This window comes from Ambystoma mexicanum, chromosome 7q (genome assembly GCF_040938575.1).
Source record: "Ambystoma mexicanum isolate Mex_15411 chromosome 7q, UKY_AmexF1_1, whole genome shotgun sequence".
Classification (NCBI taxonomy): Eukaryota; Metazoa; Chordata; class Amphibia; order Caudata; family Ambystomatidae; genus Ambystoma; species Ambystoma mexicanum.
The window spans coordinates 747,715,069-747,730,216 of record NC_090941.1 but is presented as its reverse complement, the minus strand read 5'-3'; the positions used below and the strand labels follow the sequence as shown (position 1 = coordinate 747,730,216).

The 15,148-nt window shown below is 46.9% G+C and overlaps 1 protein-coding gene across 2 annotated transcripts in view; it reads left to right on the top strand.

Annotated features, from left to right (window-relative positions):
• Positions 1 to 15,148, top strand: part of ATM (ATM serine/threonine kinase) — a 3,046,976-nt gene that overhangs the window by 2,535,902 nt on the left and 495,926 nt on the right. The window lies entirely within an intron of this gene.

Genomic DNA, 15,148 nt, shown 5'->3' with positions numbered 1-15,148 from the left:
CCTCTGTATAGTGGGGTATCTTATGGGGTGGGGGGGATAAACTATGATGGAATGATCTTGGCAGGGGGCACCATTAGCAGGAGACAGAACAATAGCACTGAAAAGTGTATCTAGGATAACGCTAGTGGGGGAGGAGCAGCGCTCATGTGGCTACACACTAAACTCTGGATAGTGAAGCTACAGCAGTTGGCATGGGTTGTGCTGCCTCGACCAGCCTCGGAGTGCGGTAGCTCTTGGTGCTGACAGAGAGCTACATGGACTTGTTTCCGCAGTAAATATGGGTACTAGACAGTCTAGAGAAGTGCCACTTCATATACACACTTTACTCTGGCAAAACATGTCCTGGCTCAATGGCACTAATCTATCCGAGTCGACCGAGCAAAACAGATGAGTTGGGACAAGTGAACAATAATGAAAGACAGACTGAGAATGTGTATATTGATTAATTCAATTATTATAATGAGTTGGGTCATTGGAAAGCTAAATGTCCGAACAGGCCGCCACCACAGGGCGTAAGAGCCAGTCAGCTCACAGCCACTGTTTAATCTGCATTTCCCTCGTCACCACCCTCATTGAACACAGGTTCGGACAGCTAGCGGGCGGGGGCGGGGGCCCATGAGATTGTTGCACCATTGATACTGCTTAACCCTACTACTCCTTATGTAGATTGTGCTGTTGGAGGACAAAAGGCTTCATGCTTAGTTAATACTTAGGTTTTGCACTCTGCTCTAAAGACTTTTGAATTTCCTCTTGTACGTTCTGATAAAATCATTAATGCTGCTGGTATTGGGGATATGCCAATACCCCACCAACAAGCTCACCCTCTTGACTGTTTCTCTAGGTCTTATTTCTGAAGAACATGCTTTCCTGCTAAGTCCATGTGCCCCTGTTATCGTTTTGAGTTTAGATTTATTGTGAAAAATGAGTTGCTCCATCTACTGCTCCCCAAACGATACCATCCTTGATATTCCTGCTCATCGGGAATTGGAGGTTTTGGCTGCATTTCAAGAAGAGGCTAATTTGAAACCGAGTTACTTTCAAATTATGATCCACACATGCAGATGATGTGGTATACATACTCAACATCAAACCTGTAAATATTACCCTGAATCCAGTCAAACCCCTTCATGTGTGCCTCAATACCCTATCTCAAAACAAGCTGAGGAAGGGATTTCCCCTATTATTGAATGGCTACTTGAGCAAAGAATAATTGTGCCCACTCACAGCCCCAGTGACACCACCATTCTTCTGAATAAAAATAAAATAAATAAATGTGTTAAGATGTCTATCGTTTAGTTCAGGTCCTGCTTGCAGTCAATCCTGGTGTGCTGCCCACTTTCCTGTTGGTTACGAACCCAGCGCCCATTTTGTCTTGCATCCCTGCTACCACCACACATTTTACTATTGATGATTTTTCTCCGTGATGGTACACCTGGTTAGCCAGTACATGTTTGCCTTTCCATATAAAACCTTGCAGTACACTTTCACTAGGCTTCCAATGAAATATGTAGAGTGCCCCACTCTTTTCTCCCAGATACTGAAAAAGGGATCTTGACTTGCTCAAATTCAAAGGAGGGTATGTTCTGGTGCAATACACGGATGATCTTCTGCTAGCGTTCCCCTCCTTGGAAGCTTGCGAACAAGGCTCTTGATTATTGACAGCTCTTGCACTAAAAGATCACAAGGCTTCTAGAGAAAAGTTGTAATTTTGCCTTCCCCAGGTACACTATTTAGGCCATGATATATCAGAAGGCCAAAGACATTTGTCCCAGGATCGCATTAAAGCAGTCCAGCAGGTACCCAAGCACCAGATCCAGAAACAGATGACTGGATTCCTCGGTATGGTCAGTTACTGCAGGTAGTGGATACTGGGATATGCCGCCATAGTTGCGCTCCTCCAAGCTCTCACTCACAATTGGACTACCGAACCCTTACCATGGTCTAAGGAATCATAAGAAGCCTTTACTACCATCAAGCAATAGCTCTCAAAAGAAAGCCCCAGCCTTAGGTTAGCCAGCTATCAGAAACCTTTTACTCTGTTTTGTGATGTACGCAATGGTTTTGCCCAAGGTGTTTTGACCCAAGTACACAGTGACAAGCACCGGTCCATATCCTACCACAGTATAACATTAGATCCTGTGGCTGCTGGCTTACTGGCATGTCTTTGAGCAGTCACTGCTACAGCCCTGCTGGTAGAGAAAGCTGATGTATTGGTTCAGGGCCACCCCGTTACCTTTGCTGTACCACATGCAGTCATTGCCCTCCTGCTCAAGGGAAAAGCTCAGCATTTATCCAACTTGTGACTCACAAGTATGAACAACTTCTGATCTCCACTGCCAATGTCACTCTTAGCTGATGCTCTGTTCTGAATCCCGCATCTCTGTCCCCAACTCCCCAGGATGGGGAGCCACATTACTACCTGCTAGTAGTAGAAAAACAATTGTCCCCCCGTGCTGACTTGAAAGACATCCTGTTGCACAACCCTGATGTAATCCTCTTTGTGGATGGTTCTTGTTCACAGGATTAAAGGGAGGGGTGTTAGGCAGAAACCTGTGCAGTTCCCTTGGGGAACACTGCAAAAGATTTAAGACTACAGGTAGAGCAGTAAACCCCTTTGGTAGCAGTCTGTACCACCCAGATTTACCTGGTAGCTGTGGCTGAGCAGTCAGACTTCTCTCAAGAAGAGTTAGGCAGTATGCAGAGTATACACAATATGTACCAACATACAATAGCACAAGCAAACACTGACCAGAGCTTGGTTTCAAAAGTATATAGTTATTTATTTAAAATACACATAAGTTAAAAACACTCTAGCAAAATATAGTAAACACTTCAAACACAGTTATAATGAAAGTAGATTCAATCCTTTCTCCTATCTAGACAACTCTAGGTTAACACCACTTAATTAAAACAGAGGTGAGTGCTTAACGTTAGATGACACTCTAGTAGTTTCCAAGAAAGGGAGAGAAAAAGCAGAAATGGGTTAAACACACCACTCTAAGGTCCAGAACACTTGCAATAGGCTCAAAGAAGCACAAAGTCACAGGTGAGCAAAAGTCACTAGGCAGGGCCCACTCTTAGAGTAGCCGGAGCGAAAATGTGCCCAAGATCACACTGTTAGTTAGAGATTCAAAGTCTTGCAAAGAGTCAAAAAGAGTTTAGAGTGGCTCAGAAAGTTTAGCCAAAGTATCCCAGGCACTCCCAGGTTCGAAAGCCGGGGACTAAATCTACCCCGTACAGTCGGTGGCAAGGGAAGCCAGGCGGAACACAGTACCTTAAGCGGAAAGGATCCTCCAGCGGGGGCAGTTGTTCCAGGCAGTGACAGCAAGGCTCGACGTCGGTCAGGGGAGAAGAATATCTCGCTGAAGAGCAGAAGAGAAAGGTCGTAGCACTGCCCGGGAAGAAACCAGCCGCGGAGTCCTCCGGTTAAAGGGTTGGTACCGACTTTCGCGGTATGGGGGTAAAGTGTGGTATTCCGGATGCCGGGGTGCTTGGCACAGGCAAGGCGGCCACGAGATACCTCAAAGAACGGAAAGAAGGCGAAAACTGGTTGTCCCCACCAGTCAAGGGAAGGAGCCACTCCGTTAAGAGTTCTCCTCGGTCGTCGGGAAAAAGTGGTGAGACGGTTCAGCAGGGCTCCACCGGGTGGTGTCGTCGAAGCAGGTCGGCTCAGCTCTTCCCTCGTCGGATTCTTGGTCCTGTGGCGACTTCTGAAGTCCCAGTCCCCAAAGCCCTGCTTTTATGCAGCAAGCCCCCATTCACCCAGCCTAGCTGTCACTCAAACATGCTAAGTGGTGAGCCGGGCGGCTCACCACTTGGGCCAATCAGGACGGAGTGCGACTTGAGTTACCAAGGTAACTCAGTCCAGGGTGCCTAAATCCCCCTCCACCCCTCCTAAGTACCCCAGACAGAGTGGCACCACTTTGGAGGGCTTCTGTGGAGAAGCCCGCCAAAAGTGGAACAAAGGGCTCCACTTTGGGTTAGAGTTACAGAGGTGAACACCAACGCCATTTTAGAATCAAGTTTTGGCAAAAAGTCCCAACCGGAGTTATAAAAATAAATATATAAACCGGCGGTATGTTTAAGGCTACCGTAAATAAATAATTAAATGTGTTAGCCTAAAACAATGGGAAATCCCATAGGGAAATATTCGCGGTCGAATATAAGAAGTAGTTTCCACTGCCACCAGCCATAACTCGATCAGGGGGGACGGAGACGTGCCCCCTCGACTAACAGACCCTGGGGCAATCGAATTGCCCCAGCCAGTACGTCCACAATATGATGGTTTGTACTGGTTCTGTTCAGGATTCAAGACTAGCAAAGTCTTTGGTGACTTTACATGCCCTGGGAGACAGTAGTCAGTCCCAGGGTATGGAGTCTATGTTGGGGAGTCCCTAGGACACCCCTGGGTCACGGCACAGAGGGTGCTGTGTGACCCACATCACAAAAATACATGAGGCCCTATGGAGTAAAAGACCCCATAGCCCATTCAACACAAGGTTTGTCCAAGATAACACACTTCAACATGTCCAAGAGTGAGGGTAAAAGAGTCTCACTCTTGGCAGGAGAAAAAAATTAAACCCCAGAAATCCAGCAAAGCTGCTGGGGGACTCACTAGGTAGGGAAATTCAGCCTAAACAGAGAATTCTCCCTAACACTCGCCCCCCCCAGACTAAGGGACAGGAGGATTTAATCCACTCCTGGATGAACCTCATACCTCTAGTCGATGATATACATCCTAGAGAGTCCATCAGCATTTTGATGGTGACACCCTGACCTGTGCTTAAGGGAGAACTCAAAGGTTTTCTTTTGCAAGCTAAAGGACCTACAAACCCTTTGAGGAACATCAGTCTTTTTGTTATAGGGGATCTGGTTGACCAGTCCCTCAGAAGTTGGTACAACTTCTGAACCTATGTTAGGCTTTTTCAAGGGGTCCTTATAAAGGATTCCCTTAGATCTAGAGGGGCCTCCAAGGTTCCTCACCACCTCTCTTGTGGGAGCAGGTTGGGTCTTAGGCCTCTTGGTTGGAGGGGTTGGGGTTAGGCAATGTACCTGCTTCCCCTTCCTCTTAGATCTACCCTTACCTATTTTAGGAGTTTCCCCCCTAATATTAGGATTTGAGTTGGGTTCTTCAGTAGAAGGTCCAACAGTCTGAAGGTTTTTGGCCTTAGACTTTTCTTTTCGGGTTTTCCACCAGCACTGAGAATTACCAGTTCTCTCAGGTTCAGATAGGGGCCTAGTTGGTCTATCCACCTCTTCCTCAGAAGCAGGGGGAGTCAGAGACTCTGAGACTAGGGGAACAATGATGGAGCTTGGTTGGGGCGCCCATGTTCCTAGCATACTATCCGGAAATGTGCCTGGGTTAGAGGTCAACTTACTAACACCAGGGCTTGTAGTGGGGTTCTCAGTAGAGGGTCCCACAGGCTTAGAAGGGTCCTTCAAGGTAGCCTGTCTAGCCAATTTGGTTAAGTTCTGCTTCTCCATACTGGGAGGCCTGGGGGTATGTGACACTACTCCTAGAGTTCTTAGGTCATTCCCTAACAGGACCTTCCCAGGTACCTCAGTCTGAACACTGACAGGGATCCTTACTGTCATGTTGTTACATTGAATGAGGGCTGGTAGAATAGGAACCATTTGGACAGGGCCTCCAGACATCTTAGTGGGACCTTTGGGTGCTTTGGCCACATCCTCAGGTTGAAAGAAGCTTTCATCCACTACTGTTCTGCTGGCCCCAGTGTCTCTCCTGGCAGGAGTATCCTGGCCATTGACAAGAACACTGTCCACATAATACACCTTAGAGTTAACAGGTAGGGAGTTATACACAACCCTATTCTGGGGATTAACCAGACCCATAGGCTCTAAGTTTACAGTTGCTTGAAGACCCAAGGGTTCTTCAGCAAAGAGTTCAAAGTGGGCACTAGCCATCTGTACTTCATCCTCAGGAGTGAAGGCTAAGGAGACTGTGCTGATCCCTGCAGGTTTACCCTTGCACTTGGGATCTCCTTTGATATGGTCAGTACCCTGACAGACATAGCATTGTCCAAATGCTCTCTGGAAGGGTGGCTTGATCTGACCTCCTTCTGGCTTGTGGCCAGAAGGTACAGTAGCCTGACTAGGTTTCCCATGTGGCTTACCCTGGTTATTTTGTGGTTTGGGGCCCTCTTTGGGATAGGAATTATTAGAATTCTCTTTGGAGTCTTTTTTAGGCTGTTTCTCCCCCTCCTTCTTCTGAGTTACCCCAGAATCCTTGTGAGTGGCCCTGTTGGCAACCCACAAGTCAGCAGCCTTAGCTAGTTTCCGGGAATCTAATTCCCTGGAATCAGCCAAGTGTTGTCTGAGCTCAGGAGAGCAGGCATCATAAATAGTCTCCAACATAAACAAATTCTTCATACCTTCATAAGTGTTCACCTTGTAACCCTTAATCCATCCTTCTAAGTTTTTCAAACATTCACTCACCCAGGTAGCCCAAGGGGTACCATCATGCTTTTTGAGGCTCCTAAACCTCTTAAGATACTGGGAAGGGGTCTTCCCAAACCTAGCTATCAAAGCTAGTTTCACACATTCATAGTCCTTCCTATCCTCCTCCCCCATCTCCATTACCACATCAGTTGCAACAGGGGGAAGCCTAGAGAACAACCAGGTGAGTAAGTCATTTCCTGTGATGTTCTGGAGCCCATGATTATATTCAAACAGAGACAACCAATCCAACACATCCAACTTAGGCTCATACATACCAACCAATTCTTTAGGCATCCGGGGTCTTTTAGGACTGGAACTTCTAGAGGAGCCAGAGAGAGAAACATTCTCAACAGATAATTTCTTCATTTCTAAGTCATACTTGAGCTCCATTTCCCTTAGCCTTAGTTCTTTGTCAGTTTGAGCATTAAGTTTCTTATACTCCAATTCTAGCTTCATTTTCTCCAGTTCAAAGTACTGAGGACTAAATGTGGGACCTGGTAAAGGTCCAGTAGGCACAGCAGGTAGAGCAGGCAGAGGCCTAGGGGGGACAGTTACAACAGCCTCACCCTCCTCTTCTGACTCTTCCTCAGAAACATCAACATTTTGCTCCATGTTAACTTCAACACTGTCATCTACAGTTGCTGGAGTGGTAGGTTCCTCTGAACCATCACCCAGACTTTGGTTAGCTAACAATCTTTCAATCAGCTCCATTTTCTTGCCCTTAGTCAGGAGATCCTTATGTTTACAGAGCACTCTTAAACAATCAGCAGTTTTGGCTGCAAGGGACTCTTGACTATAGCTTTCTATAACTGACATGTTAGAGGTTTTACTTTTTCAGTGCTAAGCTTTGTGGTTAGTTGCACTAAGGTATCTAAAGCACAATAAAATGTATACTCAATACAAATCCCACCGCTGTACACCAGTGTTAGGCAGAAACCTGTGCAGTTCCCTTGGGGAACACTGCAAAAGATTTAAGACTACAGGTAGAGCAGTAAACCCCTTTGGTAGCAGTCTGTACCACCCAGATTTACCTGGTAGCTGTGGCTGAGCAGTCAGACTTCTCTCAAGAAGAGTTAGGCAGTATGCAGAGTATACACAATATGTACCAACATACAATAGCACAAGCAAACACTGACCAGAGCTTGGTTTCAAAAGTATATAGTTATTTATTTAAAATACACATAAGTTAAAAACACTCTAGCAAAATATAGTAAACACTTCAAACACAGTTATAATGAAAGTAGATTCAATCCTTTCTCCTATCTAGACAACTCTAGGTTAACACCACTTAATTAAAACAGAGGTGAGTGCTTAACGTTAGATGACACTCTAGTAGTTTCCAAGAAAGGGAGAGAAAAAGCAGAAATGGGTTAAACACACCACTCTAAGGTCCAGAACACTTGCAATAGGCTCAAAGAAGCACAAAGTCACAGGTGAGCAAAAGTCACTAGGCAGGGCCCACTCTTAGAGTAGCCGGAGCGAAAATGTGCCCAAGATCACACTGTTAGTTAGAGATTCAAAGTCTTGCAAAGAGTCAAAAAGAGTTTAGAGTGGCTCAGAAAGTTTAGCCAAAGTATCCCAGGCACTCCCAGGTTCGAAAGCCGGGGACTAAATCTACCCCGTACAGTCGGTGGCAAGGGAAGCCAGGCGGAACACAGTACCTTAAGCGGAAAGGATCCTCCAGCGGGGGCAGTTGTTCCAGGCAGTGACAGCAAGGCTCGACGTCGGTCAGGGGAGAAGAATATCTCGCTGAAGAGCAGAAGAGAAAGGTCGTAGCACTGCCCGGGAAGAAACCAGCCGCGGAGTCCTCCGGTTAAAGGGTTGGTACCGACTTTCGCGGTATGGGGGTAAAGTGTGGTATTCCGGATGCCGGGGTGCTTGGCACAGGCAAGGCGGCCACGAGATACCTCAAAGAACGGAAAGAAGGCGAAAACTGGTTGTCCCCACCAGTCAAGGGAAGGAGCCACTCCGTTAAGAGTTCTCCTCGGTCGTCGGGAAAAAGTGGTGAGACGGTTCAGCAGGGCTCCACCGGGTGGTGTCGTCGAAGCAGGTCGGCTCAGCTCTTCCCTCGTCGGATTCTTGGTCCTGTGGCGACTTCTGAAGTCCCAGTCCCCAAAGCCCTGCTTTTATGCAGCAAGCCCCCATTCACCCAGCCTAGCTGTCACTCAAACATGCTAAGTGGTGAGCCGGGCGGCTCACCACTTGGGCCAATCAGGACGGAGTGCGACTTGAGTTACCAAGGTAACTCAGTCCAGGGTGCCTAAATCCCCCTCCACCCCTCCTAAGTACCCCAGACAGAGTGGCACCACTTTGGAGGGCTTCTGTGGAGAAGCCCGCCAAAAGTGGAACAAAGGGCTCCACTTTGGGTTAGAGTTACAGAGGTGAACACCAACGCCATTTTAGAATCAAGTTTTGGCAAAAAGTCCCAACCGGAGTTATAAAAATAAATATATAAACCGGCGGTATGTTTAAGGCTACCGTAAATAAATAATTAAATGTGTTAGCCTAAAACAATGGGAAATCCCATAGGGAAATATTCGCGGTCGAATATAAGAAGTAGTTTCCACTGCCACCAGCCATAACTCGATCAGGGGGGACGGAGACGTGCCCCCTCGACTAACAGACCCTGGGGCAATCGAATTGCCCCAGCCAGTACGTCCACAATATGATGGTTTGTACTGGTTCTGTTCAGGATTCAAGACTAGCAAAGTCTTTGGTGACTTTACATGCCCTGGGAGACAGTAGTCAGTCCCAGGGTATGGAGTCTATGTTGGGGAGTCCCTAGGACACCCCTGGGTCACGGCACAGAGGGTGCTGTGTGACCCACATCACAAAAATACATGAGGCCCTATGGAGTAAAAGACCCCATAGCCCATTCAACACAAGGTTTGTCCAAGATAACACACTTCAACATGTCCAAGAGTGAGGGTAAAAGAGTCTCACTCTTGGCAGGAGAAAAAAATTAAACCCCAGAAATCCAGCAAAGCTGCTGGGGGACTCACTAGGTAGGGAAATTCAGCCTAAACAGAGAATTCTCCCTAACAAGGGGGGACTGATGTCTGGATATGCTCTATGTTCTCCTCACAATGTCTTAGAAGCATATCTCCTGCCAAATGTAAAATCTGCCTAGGTAGCAAAAATGACTGCCCTCACTCGAGCATGGGTTTTATCAAAAGGCAAGTCATCAACCATTTATACAGCCTTCGGGTATTCTGGGGTAGTTCACAATTTCAGTGTCCAGCAGCAAAGGTGTTATTTGCCCTCGTCACGTAGCCTGATTCTGAATGGAAAATGTGTGTTTGCTCTGCCACAAGCTCTGATGCTCACTTCCCTCTCGCATTTGTCAAGTGTCATGGACACAGCCCCTCTCAGTTCTTTACTGCTGCAGGCAACTCTCTAGCTGGTAAAGCAGCTCAAAATGCGGCCTTAAATGGGCCCCTGAATCCTTAGGATGTTTGTATGTGTGTTCCAGTCCAACATTCACCAATTGCCTCTCTTTCCTTGAAGTCCCTGCTTGGGAAGATGTCATCCTGAAATCCTCTAATCCAGCACTGCAGGCTCTGGATGAGACCTCTTCAGGAGTTCCTCGATGCGTGATGGAAACAAATCTGTGGCGCATCTGAAGACATACCTTTGATGAACACTTTACATGACGGTCTTCGCTGGTGGATGCTCCGCTCCAACGTCACCCAAGGAGCACCCTTTTGTCTGCTGGACCATCTGGTCACGGTTAAAATGGATGCATCTATGGAGGGTTGGGGGAGCCAATTCGGGCCAACTCCAGGTTTGCCGCATCTTCTGAATATGGGACACTTAAGATGTCAACCTCTTCACAACCAGGGAGAACATGAAATGCGTGGCTTTTTCCAGCAGATTCCATCATGCAAGGACCCTAGGGGACGCCTTCGTGTTCTTGTGGAAAGGAATGTTCCATTATGCGTTTCCTCCAATTCCTCTCGTTCCACGAGTGATCGACCTGGTCAGACAGCATCGGTGCAAACTGACCTTGGTGGCCCCAGCTTGGCTTACACAATACTGGCCCTCGTATCACCTCAGTCTCTCATCGGCACCTCCCATCAAGCTACCACTGCTTGTCAACCTCTGTCCAGGGATCAAGGAGCAATGCTACACCACCAACCGGTCTCCCTCAATCTGACTGCCTGGCTCCTGCTTTCTTAGAGTTTGGAAGTATACCTTGCCTCGGGACTGTCGTGAGGTTCTGGCCAAAGCCCGGGCTTCCTCCACATTTTCCTGCTACAAGAGAAAGTGGAAGCGCTTATCCACTTGGTATTCTGGTCGTGGCCTCAACCCCTTCCGTTTGCAGGCACAGGATGGTTCTATGTATTTCCACTCTTAGAAGGCTGACCATCAAAAAGACAGATTTATTTAGGCCATTTTTGTGCTGCATTCAAAAGCGGAAATATCACACTACTCGTGAGGTTTTACCCCCCCGACCCCTCCCAGGAAGAAGTTCCCATGCCCGTCCCCACCCTGCCCCGCGCTGGCAAGTTTTCCTAGAAATTGGTGGGTTTCATGCCCCAAACCGACTTTCCTCCCCCTGCCTCCCATCCTCACCCAAAGCCTTCCCACAGAACCTCCACCACAGATACACTGATCCATACTCACAAGCATGCAAATACACACACGTTCAACAGCTTCCCCTTCTCCCCTCCCTTCCGCATGCCACAAACAAACATTCCTCCACCTCCCCCACAGACAAACATTCACTCACGCTCACACTCACTGACACACAAACACACAATCACACATAGAAACTTAACTTGGGCACCCGTGTCTCCCCTCTTCTGTCCCGGTCGCATTTGTCAGTCCCTGTGCGTAGAGGGGCATGACTGTTCGATTAAGAAAGACCGCTCAGAGCAGTATCTGAGCAGTCTTTTCTAAATCGATCTTTTTCTAAATCGATCTTTTTCTAATTGTTTTTTTAAAACCAGTTTTTCACTTAGCACCCTTGCGATGTCTTAGCCTACCTTTTATTTCTAGCGCGGCCCAGTCTCCCTCATTCTTCCATGAAGGTACACCTGGCTGCCATTTTCAGGTTGTGCGTTCCCCTGGGAAGCCTGCACTGTGGCCACACAGGCTCACTAAGGAATTCCTTAGAGCACTGTTCCACTGTTTCCCGCCTGTCTGAGCACCTGCTCTAGTGTGGGAGTTGAAGGTGGTCCCCTCCAAAATAATGGGGTCTTCTTCTTTTGGGCCTTTGCACAAAGCCTCTCTAAAGTTCATGTTCTTGAACGCTGCTCTGCTGGTTGCCATCACCCCTGAAAGGTGTGTGGGGGAAATGCAGGCTCTCTCGCGCAAGCCTCCTACTTGACATTCCATATACCTAAGGCAGTTCTTCGCGCTAACCCAACTTTCATGCAAAAGGTTCGATCTTCATTCCAACTAAAAGAACCTGTGGTGTGGCCTGCCTTTTTTTGTGTCCTTCCTCTCTTTTAGAATATTCATTGCACTCCTTGGATGTCATGCAAGCCCTAAAATTCGATGTCTCTCACATTGAAGGATTCTGCAAGTCTTCTCGGCTGATCTTGGCTTTTGGTCCATCTGGCATGGGCAAGGCTCTTTCAAAGTCATTCACTGCATGGTGGCTGCCTTGCACTTCATCCGGTCATCTGCTACCTAACAGGTCTCTTCCTGGCAAGCCTGGTGCCTATTCTACAAGTGCTGTGGCTGCTACTACAGCTTTCTTCTCCGGTGTTCCCCTGCTGGACATTTGGAGATTGGTACATACCTTAATGAGGTCTTACTGCGTCGACAGGAATTCCACTTAGGAGTGTGGGTTGGCCAGGCAGTGCTGCTCAACCTGTTTGGAAGAGCTGAGTGTTTCCTGAGGTGAGTAGTTCTTTATTTTTTTGGTTTTTTAAACTTTTTATTTACGGAACTTTCAATAAAATGTAGCGTTTTCCAACCATTACATCAACAGCATACATTTTATTTCCTAACAAGCCAGTTCACAACACAGTTTACATTATTACGTTCACCCAACCTAGACCTATATACGGACCCAAATAGGGTTGCCTCTGTGGGCACCTCCCGGTATCCTCATCCCCTTAAATTCGAATGAACCCCGGCCCACCCCCGGAGACTCATAAGCCTCTGCAGCTCGGTGCAGCGATGGTGAATGTGATGTCTGCCGGTCCAACAAATCGAGCAAGTACTGTCTAAAGTGTCCTGAGATGCCATGTGGGCATTGGCTAAGTGGGTACACATTGCTGTATCTAACCTCTGTCTCCTGACACCACACAAAGTCCCTCAACCAAGCTGCCTTTTGTGGGAGCAGTATTCATGTTCCAAGACATGAAGATTCGGCACTTTGCCAGGATAGGGAGTCTGGAGAACAATTTTCTCACCTTGAAACACTTGTATATATGTGCATTATAAATGCCATATCATATTATGTCATATCATACCCTTAATTGTTGATACGTTTGCATAGGAGGCAGATCAGCAGATCCATGCAGATGTCAATTTTCAGGACCTCAGAAGTACATGTCAGCAACCCCGTCCAAAACAGTTGAACCAACGTGCATGACCACATTAAATGAAAGAAATTGGCCCCTCCTGCTGCGCACCTGGGACAGTCCCCATCACTCGATGGATCAAATTTAAGCCGACGGCTGGGAGCATATGGGCTTGATGCACTAATTTGAACTGCACGAGTTCGTGCTTGGCATTAACCGAGACTCTGGGAGTATAACTGCACATTCTCCTCCATACCTCATCCTTGATGGGAGCCCCAACAGCCCTTTCCCAGCTAAGCTTAGCCATAGACGAAAGCCAGGGGGATACATTTTGGATGAGTTTATATAAGGAGGAAACCACATTTGTGCCGCCTACCGAGACACACATATATTTACGTAAGGGAGATGGTTGTGGTTCTGCCGGAAAGGAGGGGCTCCACTTACGGAATGCCTCCCTCATCCTAATGTACTGAAACACTAGGCGAAAATCCCTCCCCACCTTGTCCCCAAATAGTGTCCTGGAGATGAATGACCCTGAAGGGTATATCACCAAAATATTGCATGCCCAGTTTCCCCTAGGTTTCCTTAATATACACATAGCATGTCAGCTTCGGGTCCCCTATGCCCCACAAACTCCTCTTGGGCACGTGCAGAAGGGCGATATTGACCTTTTTATGAATCTTACTCTAAGCCTCCACTGTGCATTTCACTGTGTCAAACCTACAGAGGTCCAGTACCCAGAGAGACAACAGTGGAGACTGAAGCAGGAACAGCACTGCGGCGGTCCGTTCAATCCTGACATGCAGTTCTGAGCTGAGTGTTTCCTTCAGATGTGCTTTACCCCCAGGCATTATTGGTATTGTGTGTACTGCTTTGTAATCTATTCAAACAACATGTGAATCTATGAATGATCCAACGCTGGAGAAGGAATAGGTTACTTACCCAAGAATCCTGTTCTCCAGGATTGGTATCTTTCATAGATTCACATGCGACCCTCCCACCTGCCCTCGTTATGGCTCTTCTTGGCGCATATTGCTACATTCTCATATGCTTGCCAAAATCTGAAGATGGACTCCGAGATGGAGCTAAGGGAGACCTGTCAATTGGTGGTGGGGCAATATGACCCAAAATGACTTTAATAAATCGCTTAAGTGACAGCAGTTTTAAAAAATGTAAATTTAAACTACTTGATTGTTATCGAGGATTCCCAGCCTGACGACAGGGAATTTTCAAACAGCATGTTTCTGAAAGATACGAATGCTGGAGAACAGGAGTTACAGGTAAGTAATATATTCCAATCTGCTGACTTGCTAAAAATGTATCTGAATATGCTTGCTCCATATTGCAAAGTGCCCTCACCCAGGCGTGAGAATGTAGTTGAGGTTTGTATGCCTTATTACGAGAACCATGTAGAACAGGATGGAGATACAGTGATACATTGTATACCATACGTTGTTTGGCATGCCCCTTCCATAGAGGATCATACTTTGTGAAAATATAAAAGCCATGTATGCCAGGGTAGGGGGCTTGCTGTACCGTGCTCTGTCCGAACACTTGGATCGGGGTGGTTTTGTGTCATCCTGTTCTGTGGATGTCTGTATGCTGCTTTGCCAACTGCCAGTAAAGACGCTTACCAACCTTCTGTGTGATTGCATTATTGCTGAGTAGTGGATTTCCTATGACAATATACACCAGAGACGCCTGACGGGTCCCTTAGAACCTTGGAGGAGATGGGAGACATACAGAGACTAGCGGTTTACCCACACACCCTTCCTATAGAAAGTTTGTTTTTTGCCTTCTGTTTTTTCTGCCCCCGGACACAGTATATTGCTCTGTTATCTCATAGTGTAGCTATCCATGGTGTCTGTAATCGTTTAAGTCTCCAATCTGCATATACGCCTGACTACCTCTCTTATCATATGTAGGATCCTTGACTTTCACTGTACATTGTTGACATCCCTGTGATACTCTGTGATAGTGTCTCAGATTTCTTTTTTTATCATTTTGCTACTGGTTATGCTTGGAAAGAGCAGCTGTTCTTTTCATTTGTAACCAGTTTCTTGTTTTGTTTTTAGTGTTGGTTCATGTCATCATTGGTACCAGATATGTGCCATAATATTTCACATTTAACATCCTATTTCTTTTATATTGTTTCCCCTTGCAGATTGGCACCGTGAATACCTTTGTTGGTGACTTATTTTGACTTTGAT